Below are 19,647 nucleotides of genomic sequence, written 5' to 3'. Positions count from 1 at the left end.
GAACATTTCAGTTTTTCGAGTGTCAGCTGATAATATGGTGTTTGTGTGTGGTGGGGTGTATAACCTGCTCCAAATAAAACTAAAAATTGTGGTGAAGAATTACAGGCATTCAGGCAATAACTCTATGCATTCTGAAGCTAATAGCATTTTGATTAATTACAGCATCCAATTATTCAATTCCGTTGCTTTTAACATTAAGTGACATATCCTAAAGATATTTATTTGTACAGGTTATGTTTTATTAAAAATAATAATTCTGGAGGAGATAACACAAAATGGGAATCATTAATTGTCTATATAAATGGCACCAGTGCATCTTAATCATGGCTATGCCTTCAAAGACCAAAATTTCTTATGGTTGTAAACTTTAAAAGAAAATTGCTTCGTAAATCAAAATATGATTCATGTGAAATGCAATTGCCGCTGCTGCCCTTGTTGCTGGGGGGGGGGGGAGGTGGTCCTAGACTACAGGGAAATGAGGGGGTGCTTCCACGGTTGGTCAACATCCTGCTTAACATTCTATGTTTACCTGAAGAAGCGTCTCCACCCCCATCGTTCTGCCCAGAAACTGAGGTCCAGCTCCGAGCGCCTTCTGGCAATTCCCTCACTGCAAGAAGCAAAGCTACAGTAAACTAGGCAGAGGGCCTTTTTGGTAGTGGCGCCTGCACTGTGGCATGCCCTCCCATCAGATGTCAAAGAGATAAACAACTACCTGACATTTAGAAGACATCGGAAGGCAGCCCTGTTCAGGGAAGTTTTTAATGTGTGACATTTTAATGTATTTTTGATCTTTGTTGGAAGCTGCACAGAGTGGCTGGGGAAGCCCAGCCAGATGGGTGGGGTACAAATAATAAATGATGATGATGATAATGATGATGATGATGAAAGGAAGCATGGAATTAAGGCAGAGGACCGCAAAAGGATGCTCTCAGCTGGTCCATCCCACTTGCATGTGAAGACGCCCAAAACCACCCCCAAATGAAGACATAAAAGACACAGATTTTAGTTTAAGGTTTTTGGCATTAAATTTTGGGCACGACTTTATTGATTACAGCATGTGAGTGGTTGCTAGGCATTGGTTCCAGACTACCTGAACCTGCACAGAGGCAGGAACTGGACTGACACTGAGGGTGTGAGAACTCCTTTGATCTCACAGCTCACCCCAGATGCTCCCAGGGGCTCTGGCGTGGCCCTAGCCCCTTGACAGGGTTCGGACAAAAGCAAGGAGAGTTCCTGGATTCCTTTAACGGAATTCCCTAGCAGCAGCAATGGGGGGGGCAGGCACAGCCAACCACGTCCCCTCCTCAAAACACTGAACCAAATGCCTAACCGCCAACCTTACAAAGTTGTGAAGATTTGCTACATGATAGGCAAAAACCAAGTGGCAACAGCCAATCAGCACAATGGCAAAATTCCTACCGGACCCCTGCTCCAAAACAGACGACCCCTAGACAGGCATAGCAAGGCCAAAGAACAACCCTAAATATAGGAAGAGGAGGGCAGGTGCTCCACTGCATGCCACAAGAAAGAGAAACTCTCCAGCGACATGCAGCAGCTTAAGTAGCCCCTCGGCAGCCAATAGCCAACCCAACTGACCAAATCTCTGCCCCAGCAACAGAGGGGCAACCAATGGTGCATTGTGGCCATCCAAACGGTCCTGCCCCACAACAGGGAGGCAGTTTCTGGTCATCTCACCACAACACATGCCCTCCATGATGGTGGACCCGGCTTAGAACAAACAATATAATAGAAATCATAGTGGGTTGGATCTCAGTTTGGCATGTCAGGCAACAGCCCACCTCTACCTAACTGCCGGGACGTAGTCAGGAACAGCCTCAACTGCTGCACTTCACTCGATCTAACACATCTTGGTGTAAACACAGCTGGACCAAAGATGATGTCTTTGGCGATTGCTCGTAGCCTAGTAAGGTTGTCTTCCATAAACACGGTTTTAAAGACGAGCCTGTAAGTGACCATGGAGGCCAATTCTGGATCCAGACATCCTTCCACAGTGGGGACATAGGTTTCCATGCAGGATTGGGTTTGGGATGGCTTTTGGAAGATGCCTGTGTGTGGATTTGCTTTATGTGTGTAGATCAGTGCATGGTGACCAACAGTAAGCTCTATTTCAATGGCATGCGTAAATCACAACAACCAGTAGACTCTTATCTGCTGTAGCCTTCATCTGCCTTCACAGCCATTGCAACATACTGCTTGTTATCGTCCACCTGTTCTGCCGTTGGGGACTTTTTGGATCCTTCTTTGTGTAGCTCCTCCTCTTTGGCCTTAACGCCTTGGGTGACCCTGCTGGGAGTACGAGACTCCCGACGGCTTCGCTCACAAGGGTCATAGGAACATGCAAGCCCACTCACCACAACAAGGTGATGATCCAGGAAGTGATAGATCATGTAGCTTGGCTGCAGCCTGCAGCCTCTGAGTCAGCCCCTGGCTGCATAGGAGGAGATGGGCAGGATGGAGGAAGAGAAGTGAGCAGAGGCGGTGGCAGCAAACATAGGAGAATTAAGAGAAACGGTACTCAGAAATGGCTTGCAAGTTGGATGGAGCCACTCCACTGTAGCTTAGCAGATGGGTGACTTGCCAGGAGGTGGAGCGGCCCCTGGTTCAGTCCATAATCCTGCTGTCTCTGTGTGTAGGACCCTCGTACCTGGTATGTCCCACAGGTATGTCCCACAGAGGACCTTTACGGTCTTCAAACAAAACAAAACAAAAACATCTTGGAGGTCCCGGGCCACAGAGAGGTTAGGCTGGCCTCAACCAGAGCCAGGGCTTTTTTAGCTGTGGCTCTGATCTGGTGGAACGCTCTGTCACAAGAGACTAGGCCCCTGTGGGATCTTTCCGCACGGCCTGCAAGACAGAGCTGTTCCACCAGGCCTTTGACCAGGGCACAGCCTGACCCCCTCCTTTGGCAATCCTCACAGAACTCTAGCCCAATGGTTGCCATTAATCTGATTTGAATTGATTTTAGAATGAAATTATTTTAGAATGTTGTATCATTTTAATGTTGTTAGCCGCTCTGAGCCCGGCTTCGGCTGGGGAGGGCAGGATATAAATGAATTATTATTATTATTATTATAGAGGCTTGCCTTTGTGCCATAAAATAATTAATGGTCAATTAAAGGTGTTGAAACAGCTCCTGAAGCAATGATGAAAGTTTTGCACAACTCAGCATGGCAATGTGCATGATGAATCCATGTGGCACACACCAGCATGCATTAAAGAAAAGCCCTGCTCCAAGAATGCATTGATTCAGTCAGACCTTTTAAGCAACGCTTTCCAGTAGGCAACCTGGCTTAACGTTAGTTAAAAGAATGATTATTCTTTTATCTCTTTTTTTTCTTTTTAGTAAAGATTCAAAAGTAGGCTTTCCAATGGCATCTTCTGCCCTTAATTTTCATTGGCTTAGCACACAGCCATTCCCTTGAACTTATCCGTTGCAGCATAGAGTACACCAACCAAGATAACTTTTTTTCCCATAGAGTGATGATTCACCCTGCGCTAATGATTAATCCATTATGCTGCCTATGCATGATTTCCTTTTATATCCCAGTTAGCCCTGTGCTGCAAGAACTTCAGAAGAAGTCATCAGAGGGTCGTTTGTATGCATTACAATATATATGGGGAATGACACTGTTTGTTGCACAATGTTGTTAATGCCATAGAAAATGAATTGGTATAAAGCACGATGCTTTATTTTACTGAGTTTGCATATCTGTCTGGGAAAGTTTCTTGTGTGTTTTTGCAAAAAGAAAGTACTAATGAGCTGTGTGTAATTGTGCCATATTTTTCTTTGGACGTGAGTGGCACTGTGTTCTAGGGCTTGCCGATCAGAAGGTCAGCGGTTCGAATCCCTGCAACGGTGTTAGCTCCCATTGCTCAGTCCCTGCTCCTGCCAATCCAGCAGTTCGAAAGTGTTAAGTTGTGGGTGAACATATCAGATGACACAGCAATTCTCCAAACAGCTCTTGTTTATTCACAGGCCAGAACAGAAGTGAACTGAAGGGTTCAGCCAGCCCGCTTATATAGAGCTCTAGTACAACGTAACTGTAACAACTTTCTGTAACTATCCAATCACTGAACATAACATTTGATCCCTTATTTGCATATGTGGACCTGAGTAAAAACTATCTACAGTATCCCCCTGCTGGCCCAGGGTGAGAACTTCAGTACATAACAGAAAGCACGTCAAAAGTGCAAGTAGATAAATAGGTACCGATCCAGCGGGAAGGTAAACGGCGTTTCCATGTGCTGCTCTAGTCCACCAGAATCAGCTTAGTCATGCTGGCCACAAGACCTAGAAAAGCTGTCTGCGGATAAATATCAGCTCCTCGGCCAGTAAAGCGAGATGAGTGCTGCAACCCCAGAGTCATCTGTGACTGGACTTAATGGTCAGGGGTGCCTTTACTTTTACCTTTCTTTGGAAACAAATTCTATAGGACCAAGAGATGGTCGGTCATTTCTACAAGCAGAGATGTATGTGCAGAAACAAATGAACATTGCAAACTATGCACACTTATTCAAAAGCAAACTCCACTTATCCCAGTGGGATGGATCCAGAGGAAGTTAATTGAACTTGGGTCCCATTGAAATCAATGTGAAAAGTTAGTAATAATAAAGCAAAGTCCCCTTGATTACAGTGGGAGCTGAGCTCTGCTAGCTCAGGCAACACCACACATTAAAAACACGTGATTTCTCTCAGATAGTCTTGTGAGCTCTCCTTTGTTAAGAACTACAGCTCTGTGAGTCAACTCAGTTCCCAGGATTCTTTGGGGGAAGAATTATGTGCTTTAAATGTACTTTATATGTATGCCGTCTCCATCTGAATCCAACCCAACAAAATTTATGCATAGGACTGCAGCCTGAATGGCCGTTTGTGGCATTTAAGTTTGTTTGTTCCTGATACTACACATCTACCTTCTGTTTTTGTTTTTTATTGTACCACTGTTTCAAACTCAAATAAAGGATAAACTGGGCCCTGAAGACTCAAGACATTAGTCCTAAAACCTAAACACTTTAGACAAATATCTGGAATGCCTCCTCCTTCCATACAGACCTTCTCAGGTGTTAAGATCAGGAAAGGGGTTCCTCTTGGTATTTCCTGCACCCTTTGAAGGTTTTTTTTTGGGGGGGAGCCCAGGAGAGAAGATTTATTTGTGATGGCCCCTAAATTGTGGAATTCAATCCCCACAGAGATGCATCTGACTCTTTCATCATATGCTGAATATACATCTCATTACCCTAGCCTTTGACACTTGAGAAATAGATACAGATATATATTTTAGGACGTACTCTATTCTTTTAGTCATAAATCTTTTAAAATGATTTTAACTTTGCATTTTTGTAACCTGCCCTGGGTCAGGTGAGGGTCAGGTAAGAAATTAATAACAACAACAACATTAATGATGATAGAACTCCAATTTCCCATTGCCTTCTTTCATGTTGTAACTTCCATCAGAGAAGACCATGAGAATCAAATCAATCTTTGCTATATATAAGCAGCCAATTGCATCAGCCTATGATGTAAATATATATGGCCAACTGAGTTGTGGGAACTGTGGCTATAAGAGAACAGCAGAACAAGACTGCAAATCATTGCAAGTGGTATATGCACCAGGAAAGGCACTACTCAACAAGATAGATCTGTAGTATTTTTCATCTGAAAATAATCCAGAAGAGCTAAGGGGGCAGCAGTAGGAAAGATGAGCCCAAAAATAAATGATGTAAAGCCTGTAGATGGGATAAAGAATGCATTAGGAACCCATGATTTTCCAAAAGCTCTGTGCAGCATAATGGATGATCTTGTGACACAACAGTGTTCTGAGACTGATTACCCTCGGAATGTTACGTTCTCAACCAGCTAATAAATGCTTAATTTTCTGCTTCGTAGTAAAAGCATTTCAGAAAGTCCAAGGTGAAGTGGTCAAAGAAATGTGCACAAAAATTGCCTTCTAATAGCTGCATAATGGTTCTTTCACAATGGCACTGTGGTCTAAACCACAGAGCCTAGGGCTTGCCGATCAGAAGGTCGGCGGTTCGAATCCCCGCGACGGGGTGAGCTCCCATTGCTCAGTCCCAGCTCCTGCCAACCTAGCAGTTCAAAAGCACATTCATGTGCAATCGCCATCTCAATCCGGCTTGCGGACGGTCCGGGAATCAGTGTGTTTTTACGAGTAGAATGTGTACTTTTATTTAAAATGCACCTCTGTGTTATTTGTGGGGCCTGCCTGGTGTTTTTACATGAGTAGAATGTGTGCTTTTATTTAAAATGTATCTCTTAGTTATGTGTGGGGCATAGGAATTCGTTCATTTCCCCCCAAAAATATAGTCCAGCCCACCACATGGTCCGGCCCATGAATGAAAAAGGTTGCTGACCTCTGCTCTATGACAACTCAAGTTTGCATGACCATGTTCCTGTTGAGGTGCCCGCTTCTCCAGAGGACGGAGGGGGCTGCCACAATGTTGCACGACGTCCTGACGATGTCGCACAATGCCCTGATGTCACACACCTGATGACACACATCTGAATATGATACAATACAATACGATAATCTTTATTGTCATTGTCCTATACAGAACAACAAAATTGAAAAATATTGAGACCCTCCTCCTAAATATATATACTGTATTGGCCCAAATATAAACCACACCCTTAAAATTGGAGGGGGGGAGAGAAATAAAGAAAGAAAAATACCTGAATATAAGCTGCTCGCTTCTAGGGGCGGGGGGAGTCACGCTGTGTTTCTGGCGGCCTTTCCCCTGCCTTCCTCGCTCTCTCTCTTCCTGACCTTGGGAGAGAGGACAGGGGACTGTGCACAGCAAAGGCGCCGCTTCACCGCACTCCTTGCACTGTTTGCCCTGTGCTCCTGGCTGCTTACCGTAAGGTCATGAATATAAGCTGCACTTTAACTTTTCACGGTCAGAATTTGGGGGGAAAGTGCGGCTTATATTTGGGCCAATACGGTATATATTAGGCGGGCTGAAACAGCCCCTAGGAGTCATCGCCTGCAGGGGAGTCTTTAGCATATGCGCCGCCAGGGTGCAAAGATCCGCCCACCACCCCCAAATTTAGTTTAGCCCCCAAATTAACTTTTGTTATGCTTATGGCAGACACTACGCTTACACCTGATCTCTTGTTTACGAACGAAGGGAGGAAAAAGAAACTTTTTTATTTGCGCATTTATTTACAATACACTTATACCTAAGTATACAACACCGCCACACTAAAACTTATAAGTATTGTTTAGGCACCTACTTAGGAGAAACATTGGTAGCGAGATCAGTCGTGTCAAAGGTGCCACTGACCCAGTTGCCACATAGCAGCTCCATACAATACATAACATAATACGTAACATAATATTTTGATGTAAGAGTTAATTCTCCATGCACAGTGCCATTGAGTCTGCCAAGCGCCACCGTTGTGAAGGACAAGCGGTGGGTCTTTGGTAAATGAGCGCACAAAGTCTAAAGTCCTTTAGTGAAACAGTAAGTATACATTTCGGTAATACCTAGATATATATGTGTTTTGTTTTTCTAGCTTGATCAAAATTATTTATTATTTCATAGCAGGTAGATAGGTTAAGAGCTTAGCACCTGGCGCCCCCCAGAATTCAGCGCCTAGGTGCCCCACACCCCTTGCACCCCCAGGTAAAGATGGCACTGATTGCCCGTGCTTTCTATGACTTCTCCTTTGTTTGCTAGCATGGAACCTGACTTTCTTCCTGCACCTGACCCTGTATATTAGAATCTGACTGCTTTTCCCCTGATCTGCCTTTCCAGAATTTGACCATAGCTTGACCTAACCCTTCCACCCTAGCTGTGGAATTGATTGGTATTTCACCCATCTGGAACCAAGGCCCTCAACAGTGTTCCTCCTGGACTAGAGTCCTTTCCCCAGTAGACAACTGTTTGAATCAGAGCACTACCTTACTCTGGGCCCATAATAAAACGATGTCTCGAAAGTTGATTCAAAACTTTTTTCACTGAAGTTACGTTGCCACTGAAATGAATAGCTTCCTATAAGCCTGAAGCTATCCATGCAGGGATATTTAGGAACCTTAAACCATATTCGTACATCTCAGGTAGACTGGATCATTTTTAATTAGGATACATAGGTAATTTGGCTAATTGTACCTGAACCTCCAGGAAAAAAATGTACTAAATTAGGGACTCATTAGCATTTTCATTAAATAAGGTTATTTGTTCCCCAATTAATCCTTTCCTCCTTTTATCATCTTTCCAACCCTCCCCCATAAACACACACACAATCACCCTGCAGATTTCTTTTTAATTACAGCATGTACACCATGAATATAAATGCTTTCAAGAAATAAAAAAAAAGTTTGGGGTCATCATCCATTTGAGACGTGTAGTTTTCTTATAAACTCATGAGTACATAATTAGTCCGGAAAGGTATTTTTAACCGAAGATGTAAACTGCCCTAAATTGCTCACTGAGTTCACTGGGCATTTTCTACACTTGTCATTTCAAATATGAAACTTGCAGTAGATTGAGCATGCATTCAGTTTAAAAATGGGTGTTTTGCTATGTTAACAATATTCAGAAGTGATGCATTCCAAGCCCTAATGCTTTTGATAATGTTGCTTGCAAAAATGTTATTGCATTGAAAGCAATTAAAGCAATCTCACCATCATTTCACCATTGGATCCCAGTACATGCTACTTTTGGCCAAGACATCAGGGCTCAGAAAAATCTCAGTCAGTGAAAGGAGACTTCCAGACTCAGAACCACAAAGTGTAGTATAGCAATAAAATGCAAAAAGTAGTTTCTTTCTTTCTTTCTTTCTTTCTTTCTTTCTTTCTTTCTTTCTTTCTTGCATCTGACCCAAATCTCTAAGGTCAGCCCTAAACCCAATGGAAACTGAATTAAATTGTGCTTTTTCATTTTGAGTATCCAAAAGTGTTTCAGGTCTGCTTTGGAAATTAGATTTTTAAAAATAATTTACCATCTCCCACATGTTCCCCATTAAGAAATGGAAAGAATATCGCAAATTCCCAGAAATCATTCACTTGGCTTGATGTTTCAAATGAGTGCTTTTTCTGACAGCCAAAAGGGGTATTTAATTTCTGTAGGGAGCTTTAAAACCATTTGATACCCAAACAAGCTTAGCAGAAAACGCCCCTGTGTCTTTAAGTGAGACATATTTCAATGGTATTTCAAAATGGCAGTGCACTGAGACAGGAGCAGAGCTCCCCATAAGTAATAACAGCAAGAAGCACCATAATCAAATTAGTGGCCTCTGCATTTAGCTCTGCAGAATAACTTCAGTTGGCTTGATGCACACAGCTGAGCCTTATGGCTGGTTGTTTTATTAATAACTATTTGTCGAATCAACCTGACATCTCACACAGAGTTCATCCTGTTCTCTGTTTGTGGACCACTACATAATCAGACTATTACGAGTTTGTCTACATAGAATCAATGTGGAGTTCTTAATATGAAAACTTGGCAGCAACAACAGCAACAACAGAGTGTTGACGTCACAAACGAAACAAAACAGAGCCACCCATCAGAAAAAACTATGCGTACACAAGAAGTCAGAGGTGCCAGCTTGCTAGGACGATGGGAAGGGGGGCAAGGTTGCACATGTAATGTCAGGACCTCAGGAGGAGCCGACCACAGTGGCCACACAGCTCAATGGCTGGTGGTTCCTCCTCTTCCTCCTCTTCATACTGCCACCGGTGGGAGGTTGCTTCGGCCTCCTTCCCTTCATGGCAGGAGGAGGAGGAGAAGGAGCTGGCTGTTGGAGCCATGCCATGCTCAGCTCCAAGCTTGGCTCCACACTTCACCTCAATGCTCCAGTATACCTGAAGGAGCGTCTCCACCACCATCGTTCAGCCCAGACACTAAGGTCCAGCTCTGAGGGCCTTCTGGCGGTTCCCTCATTGCGAGAAGTGAGGTTACATGGAACCAGGCAGAGGGCCTTCTCGGTAGAGGCGCCCGCCCCATGGAAGCCACCCAGAGTGACTGGGGCAACCCAATCAGATGGGTGGGATATAAATTATAAAATTATTATTATTATGGAGGGCCTTCTCAGTAGTGACACCCACACTGTGGAACGCCCTCCCATTAGATGCCAAGGAAACAACTATCTGACTTTTGGAAGACATCTGAAGGCAGCCCTGTTTAGGGAAGTTTTTAATGTTTGATCTTTTATCGTGTTTTTAATATTTTGTTGGGAGCCACCCAGAGTGGCTGGGGAAGCCCAGCCAGATGTGCAGGGTATAAGTAACAATTGATGATGATGATGATGATGATGATGATGATGATGACATTGGGGGGCCCTACCCCCCAAAAATATAAGGAAGCCCAAAAGGGCTCAATCCTCAGGAGCCAGCTGCCCTGCAAGAAGTAGTCTACTTTTCCATTGTTGGTGTACAGTGGTACCTCGGGTTACATACGCTTCTGGTTACAGACTCTGCTAACCCAGAAATAGTACCTCAGGTTAAGAACTTTGCTTCAGGATGAGAACAGAAATTGTTCTTCAGCAGCGCGGCAGCAGCAGGAGGCTCCATTAGCTAAAGTGGTGCTTCAGGTTAAAAACAGTTTCAGGTTAAGAACAGACCTCCGGAACGAATTAAGTACTTAACCCAAGGTACCACTGTATCTTCTTATTTCTAGTGTCCAGCAAAGGCAAGTTTTACCAATGCATTCTAAACAGTGGGTCGCATAACTGAAAAACCGTGTCAGGCCAGTTGTAATCAGCCCAGGATCAATGGCTTGACCCAGGATTGCTGTATTCCCCCCTCAAAATGTCATTTAAGAGCATAAGAATAACCTTCTTGATCGGGCCATTGGCCCATCTATAGTGCGGGATCCTGTTCTCACAGTGGCAAACCAGCTGCTTGTGAGAAGCCCCAAAGCAGCTCTCAGACACTAGAATTTCTAGTATTCACAGGCAGAACATAGCCATCATAACTATAGCAACCATTGATAGCCTTTACCTCCATGAATTTGTCAGATCTTCTTTTCAAGGTCATCCAAGTTAGTGGAAAATTCCATAGCTTTTCTCTTCTATTTTTTAGCTTGATTAAGTGCTGTGTAAAGAAGGCCTTTCTCTTGCCTGCCCTCCAACATTCAGCCTCATCAAATTTCCATGAGTTTTAGTATTACGTGCCCCATTTTATTCACTTCTCTCATGTCACCTCATACCACATTTTTACCCAAACTGAAAAAGCATCAAATGCTCCAACTTCTCACAGGGGAGTTCCTCCACCCCCTTGATAATTTCAGCTGCCCTTTTCTGAACCCTTTCCAACTCTACAATATCCTTTTTGAGTTGAGCTTATGCTATTCCTGCTCAGAATGAGCCCGGTGAAGCTTATGGCCTCGACTAACTTAGGTTCATTAGTTTCAGTGGTTCTAGCCTGAGAAGAATTTACAATAACTCAGAATTCCAAATGCCATTGCTCTGCAGATCTGCAAAGCAGCAGCATTAACAGCAAAGAAGGTAATTACACACAAAAAGACATTATTTGAGAGGCAAAATTCGCTTTCGAATTGCTTCACCTACTACAGATCCTCTGTGAGGTTCAGGAGGGAGCAATTCTTTGTGCTGCTCTTATGAAGAATGAGAGAAATATGGCGAGCCAGAAATACATAATGGCTTCCGGGCCTTATTGCTTTGTAATCGTGTTTCTAATTCTGTTATAATGTGTGGGGAGAAGGAATCCTCCTGGAAACAGTGATGATTATCACACAGCGTGAGACGGCTTTGTTTTGGGGTGTGCGTTCAAAGAGACCGAATTTCTTTCTGTTTAGAAGGATTCTTCTTTTTAAAAAGAACATTGCTGATTTATTGGAAATGATTTCTATTGTCTCCTGGGTGATCTTTCTTGGAAAGATGTGCATATTAGGTTTTAAAGGACAAAAAAAAAAGATATGTCAACGTACATTGTGTGCAAAAGCGTTTAAAAGAAAGGCAATGTGTACTTAGGAATCCATTTACGGCAACAGCATCTGTGGATACTGGACATGCATAACGAGAGAGGTGGAGAACTTTATACTGTGTTCTACAGGTGTAAAGTTGTAAAGTCTCTACACATACAGCTCTGTACATGGGTCATGCCAGGGACTAGGCAGAGGAGGAATGGTGGAGACCACCTCCCCATCTTTACCCTTCCAGGGAGAAGGAAGAGGAAGCTAGTATAGATTTGCAACAGGGGTTTGAGGGAGGTCACAGGCCAGAGCCAGATAAGGGGGAGTGTTGGGAATTCATGGGAGAGCCAGAGCAACAGCCGGCTGACAAGTTGTCACTAGAAAACATTCCAGACCCTCCATCTCCCAGAACCCGGCGAGCCTTAAAAGTAGGGGAGCAAGAGCTCAAAGACAGAGGGCACATAGTAGCACCCGTAGAGGAGATGATGAGAATTATGAATGAGGAAGTGGAAGAGAAGTGGGGTGGAGATTCACTCAGAACAATGTCATTATCCAAGAGGCTGGGTTCTATAGCCTCTCTCTATAAATATTCAAATAAAAAAGGACTGTAAGAAACTTTTCCTTGTCTTTATGCTTTCCTGGGCAACCAGTCAGGAGCCACTGACAGCATCCTGACAGGTCATCTACAGATATTTGAATGAATGCAAACAGTTCAGGGTAGAATATGCTGTTCCTTCCGCTTCTATGTGTTTGAATACTATTTGTCGATACTGAATGTCTGGAGGGGAAATAGCTCTGACTGTGAAACTGATCACTCACAGACCCTCCAAGTGTCCCTATTTTCCAAGGACAGCCCTGTATTCACAGAAGCCATCCCAGCTTCTGATTTGATCCCAGAATGTCCCACTTTTCCTTAGGACGTCACTATTTAGGATACTGAAATCCTCCTCCAAGGGTCTTCTGGCAGTTTCCTCACTGCAAGCCGTGAAGTTAAAGAGGGATTTATCAGCAGTGGTGCCCGCCCTGTGGAGCGCCCTCCCACCAGATGTTAAGGAAATGAACGACTATCTGACTTTTAGAAAACATCTGATGGCAGCCCTGTATCAGGAGGTTTTTAATGTTTGAGGTCTTACTATGTTTTTTATGCACTGTAAGCCACCCAGAGTAGCTGGGGAAACCCAACCAGATTGGAGGAGTATAAATATTATCATTGACATTATTTTCATCAAAAATGTTTTAGTAATAGTAGGCTGTTTCTATTTCCATTGGAGAAATGTTGGCAGCTACAGAGTTATGCGACCCCTGAGCCAAGGAGTTAAGTAACTATAGAGTGCAACCTTTAGAAGAAATCTGAAGGCAGCCCCGTATAAGGAAGTTTTTAAAAAATATTTAATAATAATAATAATAATAATAGTAATAATAATAATAATAATTTATTATTTATACCCCACCCATCTGGCTGAGCTTCCCCAGCCACTCTGGGCGGCTCCCAATCAGTGTTAAAAACAGTACAGCATTACATATTAAAAACTTCCCTGAACAGGGCTGCCTTAAGATGTCTTCTGAATGTCAGGTAATTCTTTATCTCTTTGACATCTGATGGGAGGGCGTTCCACAGGGCAGGCGCCACTACCGAGAAGGCCCTCTGTCTGGTTCCCTGTAGCCTCACTTCTCGCAATGAGGGAACCGCCAGAAGGCCCTCAGCACTGGATCTCAGTGTCCGGGCTGAACGATGGGGGTGGAGATGCTCCTTCAGGTATACAGGACCGAGGCCGTTTAGGGCTTTAAAGGTCAGCACCAACACTTTGAATTGTGCTCGGAAACGTACTGGGAGCCAGTGCAGATCTCTCAGAACCGGTGTTATGTGGTCCCGGCGGCCACTCCCAGTCACCAGTCTAGCTGCCGCATTCTGGATTAATTGCAGTTTCCGGGTCACCTTCAAAGGTAGCCCCACGTAGAGCGCGTTGCAGTAGTCCAAGCGTGAGATAACTAGAGCATGCACCACTTTGGCGAGACAGTCCGCGGGGAGGTAGGGTCTTAGCCTGCGTACCAGGTGGAGCTGGTAGACAGCTGCCCTGGACACAGAGTTAACCTGCGCCTCCATGGACAGCTGTGAGTCCAAAATGACTCCCAGGCTGCGCACCTGGTCCTTCAGGGGCACAGTTACCCCATTCAGGACCAGGGAATCCCCCACACCTGCCCGCCTCCTGTCCCCCAGAAACTTCTGTCTTGTCAGGATCAACCTCAATCTGTTAGCCGCCATCCAACCTCCAACCGCCTCCAGGCACTCACACAGGACCTTCACCACCTTCACTGGTTCTGATTTAAAGGAGAGGTAGAGCTGGGTGTCATCTGCATACTGATGAACACCCAGTCCAAACCCCCTGATGATCTCTCCCAGTGGCTTCATATAGATATTAAAAAGCATGGGGGAGAGGACAGAACCCTGAGGCACCCCACAAGTGAGAGCCCAGGGGTCTGAACACTCACCCCCCACCACCACTTTCTGGACACAGCCCAGGAGGAAGGAGAGGAACCACTGTATGACAGTGCCCCCAGCTCCCAGCCCCTCTAGACGGTCCAGAAGGATGTTATGGTCGATGGTGTCAAAGGCCGCTGAGAGATCCAGCAGAACTAGGAAACAGCTCTCACCTTTGTCCCTAGCCCGCCGGAGATCATCAACCAGCGCGACCAAGGCAGTTTCAGTCCCATGGTGAGGCCTGAATCCCGATTGGAAGGGATCCAAATGGTCCGTTTCCTCCAGGCGTGCTTGGAGTTGTTCAGCAACCACCCGCTCAATCACCTTGCCCAAGAATGGCAGATTTGAGACTGGGTGATAGTTGGCCAAATTGGCCGGGTCTAAAGACATTTTTTTAAGAAGCGGTTTAATGACCGCCTCTTTCAGCGGGTCTGGGAAGGCTCCCTCACAGAGGGAGGCATTCACCACCCCGCAAAGCCCATCACCCAGCCCTTCCCGGCTCGTTTTTATCAGCCAGGATGGGCAAGGATCAAGGAGACAGGTGGTCGGTTTCACACGTCCAAGCAGCCTGTCCACATCCTCGGAGGTAACAGATTGGAATTGATCCCATATAACAGGACCAGACAGAACTCTAGCACTCTCCCGCCCTGGCCCTGCTCCCATGGTGGAGTCTACCTCCTTCTGAATCTGAGCGATTTTATCTGCAAAAAACTTTGCAAAAGCATTGCAGGAGATCTTGGGGTCCCTACCAGGCCCCGGTGGTACAGGTGATTCCGATAAACTGTGAACCACCTGAAAAAGTCTCCTGCTGCTGTTTTCTGCAGATGCAATGGAGGCAGCGAAGAAGGCCCTCTTCGCCGTCACCATTGCCACTTGGTAGGCTCGACGTTGAGCTCTAACCCGTGTCCGGTCTGATTCAGAATGAGTTTTCCGCGACCGGCGCTCTAGCTGTCTCAACGATTGTTTCATCACCCTCAGCTCCGGGGAAAACCACGGGGCTGTCCGGGCTCCATGCAATCGGAGAGGGCGCTTCGGAGCCAGACAGTCAATAGCCCTGGTTAACTCCGCATTCCAGCGTGCCACCAGGGAATCAGCTGAAAGGCCATCAACTTGGGATAAAGAATCCCCTACCACTCTCTGGAAGCCAATTGGATCCATTAAGTGGCGGGGGCGGACCATCCGAATCGGTCCCACCTCCCTGCGGAGGGGAAGGGTTGCGGAGAAGTCCAGTTGCACCAGGAAGTGATCTGACCATGGCACTTCTTTTGTTTCGCTTTTGGTTAATGTCAGATCACCAACATCCGTAGAGGTAAACACCAAGACTAAGGCATGTCCGTGGCTATGAGTTGGGCCAGACTTATTCAGGGACAGCCCCATGGAGGCCATGCTTTCCACGAAGTCCCGAGCGGCCCCTTGTAAGGTCGTGTCGGCATGGATGTTAAAATCCCCCAGGACAACCAAGCTAGGTGTCTCCAGGAGCATATCCGCCACGACCTGAAGCAGCTCGGGCAGGGAATCCTTGGTGCAGCGGGGAGGTCGGTACACCAGTAGGAATCACTTTTATATATATTATAAGTGACCCAGCACGACTGGGGCAACCCAATCAGATGGGTGGGATATAAATAATAAATTATTATTATTATGGAGGGCCTTCTCGGTAGTGGCACCCACCCTGTAGAACACCCTCTCATTAGATGTCAAGGAAATAAACAACTATCTGACTTTTAGAAGACATCTGAAGGCAGCCCTGTTTAGGAAAGTTTTTAATGTTTGATGTTTTATCATGTTTTTAATATTCTGTTAGGAGCCGCCCAGAGTGGCTGGGGCAACCCAGTCAGATGGACGGGCTATAAATAACAAATTATTATTTTTATTTGTATAGGATGTCTCTATGTTCATCGGAGAAATGTTGGAGGGTATGCAATCACAGCCCATGTACAATAGTGTACATGTCTCACATCAGAACACACTTAAGAAGTATTAGAACATACAGTAAGCCCACTAACTGGAAAGATATGCAAATGAAGTCTATTTGTTTAAATGCCTAATTGCATCAAAATTAATTGCTGTGCTCTGCCACATGCTGTATTTCTGCTATAGAACCAGGTACTACATGACGAGAACAGTTAAACACAAACCTTCCAAGGTGTCTCTCCACTCCCTCCCCCCCCCCCTTGATAGATGGATGGTGCTCTGCAAATGAGAAAAAAATGGGGGGGGATATCATAGCCTTGACTCACAACATCCTCATTAGGATGACAGGCTGTTTTTCATTTCTCCTTTCTGTTGGGCAGCCATGTTGGAAGAAAGGTGGATTTGTGAAAAGCCAAACATATACTCAATGGCTTCTGACATGCTTACAGGGCTTTTCTCATATTTTATAATGATCGGTCCTGGGGCTTTCAGAAATCCCTGAGGTAAACAGACCACCTTATTGCTTGGAAGACCACTTTATTTTCCTCTCCCATTTTGGTTTTGCGGTCTCGGCAGGCTGTAGCTCTCGACATTTGTTACTATAGTGAAGAGAAGCCACAGGGTAAAAGCAGAGATGTGGGGCTGCATAGCTAGCCCTCCTGCTAAGGTCTTGCTAATTCTCCCAGTTCATCGCATGATGAAGATGGATGCCTACAGAGAATAGTGATGTAAGAAGCCATCAGTTATTATTATTTTGCTCCAATGCAGTTCATCTTCCACCCAAAACTATGATTCCCATCCAGAGCTTTTTCCCCCAGCCAGAAATCACTGGAATTTAGTTCCGGCACCTCTCTGGTGGGCACTATTGCCATTATAAAAGAACCAGGGAAATGTTTGTGGTGAGTTCCAGCACCTCTTTTTCTAGAAAAATAGCAGTGGTTTCACTGTATGTTACATGACTTATATATTTATTCCACCCCATTCATTTCAATGCAAAGGAAATACAGTGCAAACGGTGGAGGTACATAATCATTTATGTGTCGTTTGTGTACCGAAAGCAACAGAAACAGCAAACTCCCATCCTGTCTCCTGGATATGGGACAAATAAGCAAACTTCAGCAATTTCTGCTCATGTTTCTGCTTTCGTCAGAATTCTCTGACATCCCTGGCAAAGGGAGCCTTTGTCTTCCACAGAGAACAATCAGTGCCTCAAAATCTGCCATGTAGTTTGTGCACAACATATTTTATGACACAACTACTATATAGTTACTGCATATGTGAACAGCAGAGACAGGCTGCCTATTTATTTCACCAACCTATCACACAATATCATTTTAACTATGTTTTTTACGTGCTTGCCATGCCTCCTTTTGGTTTTTAGACTGCTTTCCTTGATGTTCTTTGAAAGTGTCTGTCTTTGTATTTCAGTTATTATTTGTGTACTTTTTATCCTGACCGTATGGCACTGTAATGATCATTGAGCATGTGCCAAAAAAATGGGGTGGAAATGGCTTTTTACAAAATAACACTGGGAAAACAAGGGCCTCTGCCTAGTTCTTACTCTGTGTGGAACTTCCTGTCTGTATCCCTGAAAAGTAGAAGACAACCATTGCGTAGACAGGCAGAGTCCCCCAAACCCTGGGCGGCCGCTGTGTGGAATAACAACTCAAGACAACGTGCTATGGGATTAAAATTGGCCACAACTTTATTATGTTTCAGATGTGGGTAGACCTTGGCTCAGGCATTGGGCATTTATCCCTCCCAGTCCCCCTCCGGGGATCTGGGGAACATCAGGGTTATCCAGTGTGGGGGGGAGGGGAGGAATAGGCTGGCTCTGGAGAATATATGTTCAAGCAGAGAGAGCCCGCCCCCATCACGCCACCATCGCAGGGGAGAGCAATGACAGCCTCTAGGCGTAAGGCCAAAGCCTCCCCTCAAACAACCCCTTTAATGGGGATCCCTGATATTGCCGCTGCAAAAAGGGGGGTCACCGCTACACCCAACCCCCATTTAGAGAAGATAGACTAAAGGATCCCGCCCAAGGCCTGATACCGCCAAAGTTGTGATGTTTTGCTATGGGGAAGGCAAACCTGCCAATGCAGGAGAATTCCTTTCCGGCCCTTCAACAGCGACCCTGACGTAGCAGCGCCCGCGTACCTGTGGAGAAAAGGTTAACCTGCAAAAGAAGTCTTAACTGAGGGTGGGTAGGATGGGAGAAGCTCTGGAGCCAACTGATGATTCCCAGGTAAGATCCTCCCCCTATTGTGTGGGCAGGTAGTCCCTCCCCCTACCTGGCCTGATCACCTTGGCAACGCCTCCCCAGGTGGGATTGGACAACTGACTGAGGTAGGCGGAGACCTCCAGGTATCCCACCTGGGGAAAAGGAAGCCAAGCCTGTGCTAATGGTGCCACTTAGGGTCCAGGGGGCTGCGCACGACCACGCAAAGGGCGCCCCCCATTTAATGTGGGGAGTGGTCATTGTTGTTGCCATCCGTCTGTCTCAAGAACAAGAACACTGGGCCCTGGAGGTTGAGGCACTGTGTCCCCCCATTTGTTCTTTGTTTAAAGAGGCCGGGCCTTCTCAATGTTCAGAGGGCTCATCGTGCAACATCAGGACATTGCATGGCATTGTGCGCACAATGTCAGGACATCATGCGACGCCGCATGCCTGACATTAGAACGTTGCATGGCTTCACATGCGGGGCCTCTCAATCCTCTGGAGAAGGTGGCACTTCTGCTTGAGAGACAATGGAGTGCACATCTGGGGGTGATACCAAACTGCTGGAGAAACACAGCACCTGCTGTGGCTGCAGAAACAAGTAACTCGCAACGTCTGCCTCCAGTGTTGCTTTGGCTATAGTGGTAGTAGTAATACTAATACTAATAATTTTATTATTTATATGCCACCTATCTGGCTGGGTTTCCCCAGCCACTCTGGGTGGCTCCCAACAGAATATTAAAAACACAATAAAACATCAAACATTAAAAACTTACCTCAACAGGGCTGCCTTCAGATGGTTTCGAAAAGTCAAATACTTGTTTATTTCCTTGACATCTGATGGGAGGGCGTTCCACAGGGTGGGTGCCACTACCGAGAAGGTCCTCTGCCTGGTTCCCTATAAATGTCAGGAACGTTCCTTCCCAGAGTGACAGCAAAGGCTCTGATGACCAAGGTGGGTAGCAGGCAGAAAGAGATGGAGGTTTGCTTTCTTCACATGCAGAGAGTGAAGCAAGCCTCTCCAGTCGTGGAATGCAAGTTGTAAATTCCCAGGACAGCCTGAGGCAAGCAGAGGGGCCTCAGCTTTCAGACATGCTCTCAGGGGAGGAGGGGCAAACTGGAC

The sequence above is a fragment of the Podarcis gaigeae genome, assembly GCF_964106915.1.
Source record: "Podarcis gaigeae genome assembly, chromosome: 10".
Classification (NCBI taxonomy): domain Eukaryota; kingdom Metazoa; phylum Chordata; class Lepidosauria; order Squamata; family Lacertidae; genus Podarcis; species Podarcis gaigeae.
The sequence above is the reverse complement of the archived record's forward strand: the minus strand, read 5'-3'. Positions refer to the sequence as shown.